This window comes from Rosa rugosa, unplaced genomic scaffold, assembly GCF_958449725.1.
Source record: "Rosa rugosa unplaced genomic scaffold, drRosRugo1.1 SCAFFOLD_205, whole genome shotgun sequence".
In the NCBI taxonomy this organism is placed as follows: domain Eukaryota; kingdom Viridiplantae; phylum Streptophyta; class Magnoliopsida; order Rosales; family Rosaceae; genus Rosa; species Rosa rugosa.
In genome coordinates, this window is record NW_026908925.1 from 11,999 (window position 1) to 16,070 (window position 4,072).

General features: G+C 38.5%; 1 long non-coding RNA gene across 2 annotated transcripts; it reads right to left on the bottom strand.

Moving 5' to 3' along the window:
- Positions 1-410: 410 nt before the first annotated feature.
- LOC133724195 (uncharacterized) lies at positions 411-2,848 on the bottom strand. Of its 2 annotated transcripts, none has more exons than XR_009853530.1 (5): positions 2,589-2,848; positions 2,436-2,460; positions 2,314-2,364; positions 1,409-1,475; positions 411-715 (listed from the first exon to the last, which is right to left on the bottom strand). It is a non-coding gene; the product is annotated as an uncharacterized LOC133724195 (long non-coding RNA). The 2 variants fall into 2 exon arrangements; XR_009853531.1 differs by having other exon boundaries at positions 2,436-2,464.
- Between the last annotated feature and the right edge of the window lie 1,224 nt (positions 2,849-4,072).

The window sequence follows — 4,072 nt, forward strand, 5'->3', positions numbered from 1 at the left end:
TAGATCATGAGTAGCCGTAGGAGGAACAAACAGAACAGCGTTGAATTCTACATCAACTTCAGCGGTAAAGTGGCTCCTTGACAAAGGCTTATCCTCACTGAAATCCTTGGGAAGGGTCTGATAGATTTGGTGTACTCTTCTTCGGTCACCTCCTTTGGATTACGCAACAAAGGCTTGTCCTCATCATTTAGAAGCTCCCATTGACTACTTGTTTCCTTTACTGTCTTTGTCTTTGTTTTCTGTGACGACCCGCATGGGTATACCACAGCGCCGTAATATTAAACCAATAGGAGCTCGATACGTTGTAGACGTACCGTAGACCTACCAACTTAATACTACAAGGCCTTTTTGAAAATACAAATTTTAGAAAATAGGAGACCAAGAAAAACTTTTAGGAAAGGACTTTAAATCAACAACCCAACACTCAAATGAACAAGTATGGAAAAGCTTAAAAATAAAGTGGGCAAGTGCATTGTGGCGCCTTAGGGCTTACATCATAACCGAAATGAAAGGAAAGTTCAACAACAACAATAAAACAAAGGGGTGAGGCGCGCTCCCAGGTAGGCGGACCTCACAGAGTTCAACATGGAATGAAAAACGAGTAAATCGATAGAATACCACAAGGGAAGAACTTCAAGCAACAGGAACAACAACACACGAACTCGGCCAACGACCCACTTCTAATCCAAATCGTCCGGAATGACCTCGTTGTAACCTGAAATGTAGGGGTGAGCATTTCGTCCTCGCTAGCCCAATAGGGGCCGACCCAACCTTAGTTAGGTTTGAAAACTAATAGGTAAAACATAACTATTAGAATATAGATTGCGTGCATTTGTAAAATCGAGTAAAACAAATGCAAACAAAAACAATCACAGTTGTTTCATTTCAGGAAATCATATGCAGCATGCTTCACACAACTTGGAGCTCCGAGATACTTACCTGTCGGCTAAACTAAAATAAATCGGTGACCGACCTGGTTCGTCATCCTTCGAGAACCGGTCAACTACTCTATAGTCTTTATGACTACAAGTAGCGAAAGTGTCCATTTCCTGGCTCTGAGTCTCCTATGACTGGTTCACTGTCTGTACTCACCTTTCCTTGACAAACATAGGAGCACAGCCCCCTCCGGAGGTTCACGGTTATCGACACCGTGGGATCCCTAGGAATCTACGCGTCTAGGTCCCATTCACTTTCAGGTCACAAACACAAACATACAAAGGGTACAGTATCTTAACATGCAAGTCTAGCCTCGGTTTTCGCAATCAACAATTATCAATTCTGAAAACAAATGTATCACGAGGCATCGATTAATGAACAACCAAAAATACTTGCAGGCAACAAAATATTATACTAGAGCATTCCACATATATCGAAAAGCCTCTAACAAGGAAGGGACAGTTCACCCTACCTGGAAAATGCTGGCGTACTCCACACTCTGATGCTTTCCGCTTAAGCTTCCTTAACGATCGTGTTTCCTGAACCATTACTTAATTTGTAAGTAATTATCCAGGTAAACATCATGATCAACCTTAAGTAACCGTGTACACTAAATCATTTTTATTTCAATGAAGCCATTAATTATTTCTTTCAACCTTTACCAATTTGGGAAACTAACTTCTTTCTTAAAAAGGAAAACGTCCTTATCGCTCCGCTAAACTTTCGCCAATCCGAGCGACCAAAGTCGAGTCGATCCTCACGTTTTACGAGGTCGGTCAACCATGGTCAACTCTCGGAGTTGACCTTTGACTTTTGACCAAGTAATCCTTTATTTACCATTATTTATTATTTATTAAAAATAAATAAGTAAATAATTCTTATTTATTAAAAATAAATAAGTAAATAATTATAAATAAAGTTTTACTTTTTATTTTTACCCATTTACTTCTCCTTTTTCACCTTTTCACTTTTACCATAACTTTTACCTCCACACTTTCACTTTTACTTTTTACCTCCTTTTTACCGAATTTACCTTTACTTTCACCTTCTTCACTTTTTACCACTTTACCACAGTAAAACCTCCTTTAATCCAATTTTTACCATTTTCTTTATTTTCCTTTTCTTCCAAAAACAAATCCATTTCTTTTCTTCTTCCTTTTCTTTTTCTTTTGGCCAAAACTACATAACAACAATCACCAAATCTTCCACAACAAAATGCCAACACTAAGAAAATTATGCTATTAAAATCCGACTAATTAAACCATCCTCAAATCTCTAATTTCACAATTTTTCCAACAACAACAATAGCTCAACATAAACAAAATCAACCAAATAAATTCCAAAAATTATAGGGTTTGTCCAAAACCCATTCCTTACCCTTTCCTCTTCAAAAATCACGTCCTATTCCTTCTCCTTGGCCTGCTTCACCTACAAATCCGTCCAACATCAACATCTCAACCAAAAAACTCGAAAACAAGGTTGCATGGATAGATCCTTACCAAAAATCCTTGCCAAACCCATAGCCTAGCTTCATGGTTTAAGGTGAAACCGGATTCATGCAAACAAAATCACAAATCCAAATCAAAAACTCGGATTTAGGAAGAAATAGGTGTAGATCGGATGAATAGAGGCTAGATTAGGATGGATATTACCTTGATTTAAGCTTGGAAAGAAGAAATCACAAAAAGCCCTAATTTAGCTTCGGGTTCTAGGGTTTTTGGAGGGTTGGATGGCTAAATTTCTTGATTTTGGTTGGAGAAATGGAAAGAGGGGAGGAAGAGAAGAAAATTTGGAAATTTTGGTGAGGATTGGGATTCCGGCGACGGCGGCGGTACGGCGGCGATTTCCGGCGACTTCCGTAGAGAGAAGGGAACGGATGAGAGAAAGGGAGAGCTGAAGAGAGAGAGGGAGAAGTGAGAAAATGAGGAAGAGGCTAGGGTTTTTTGAGGGAATGTGTTCCTTAAATACCTCTCCCAAATTCAATTGTGAAAAGTCAAATCTGCCCCTCCTTTTGGGCCAATGGGCTTGGGCTGCTCCTATTTCACTTTCCTCTTGATTTTCCTTAAGCCCACTCCGAAATTACCTCTTCAATCATCCTTATTTCTCCGATTCTTCACCGAATCCTTTCGGGAAAATTTTCTAGGCTTGTCCTAAGCCTTGATATTTTAAAAATACTTTCCTAGACCCAAATTGGATTTTTCTCTAAATTTCTTAATCCTTTAAATGGCCTCAAAGTCTTAACCTAAGCACAAATACTTGTGTACCTTACGAATACGTAGCTTCATACGTTATACGATAAATTAAAATAAACAATAAATAAAATATAAAAAAATACGGGGGTCTACATTTTCTTCTCAGCATCTTCATCTTTACTTCTCTATCAAAGAGAAAAGGACAAAATAAAATGCATTCCGATCCAAATATAAGATTATATAAGTGCATCAATTTCAGAGAAGCTTCATGAATCGTTTTCTAAGAACTAATCCTCTCAACTTATCAAAAACAACATCAAATCCCATACAAATCCGACTCTAAAACTTCAACAACAGAAGCCTTCTAACAATCTTAACACCAATTCAATACGCATTTGAAAAGGCACAAAAGCAATTTCAAAAATTCAATCTCTAACTACCTGGACGTTGTGATCTTTCCAGAACGAGGGGTCTTCGTGGAAAAAGCTCTAGTTGGACGACGTCGTAGTGGTGCTGACTGTTCTGCCGTCGTCGTCGTCCTAGTCACCTGAGGTGGAGTAAACGCAGTAGACGTGCTCCTTGAAGGTGCGGACGGAGGCGGGGCATAGAGAGGGGAGAGAGAGAGAGAGAGAGAGAGATTCGTTAGGTTCGAGAAGGGTTCAGACGTCGGGATTGGATAACGAGAGGGAGAGAGAGCTGCAGTGGCAATTTTTGTAATTATTTGTAATCTCAGTGGCATGTTATTAAGTGGTGACCTTATATCATGGGGACATTTTTGTTACCTGAATTATAATAAGACACTTTAAAATGACCTCTTTTATCATTATCCCTACTTTAATTCAAATTTTTTTTTTATAAATTACCCTAACTACCCTCTCTTGTACTTAAATATGTTTCTTTTTCTTTTTTCTTTTTTTGTATTTGGCAATTCAATCATGAATAAA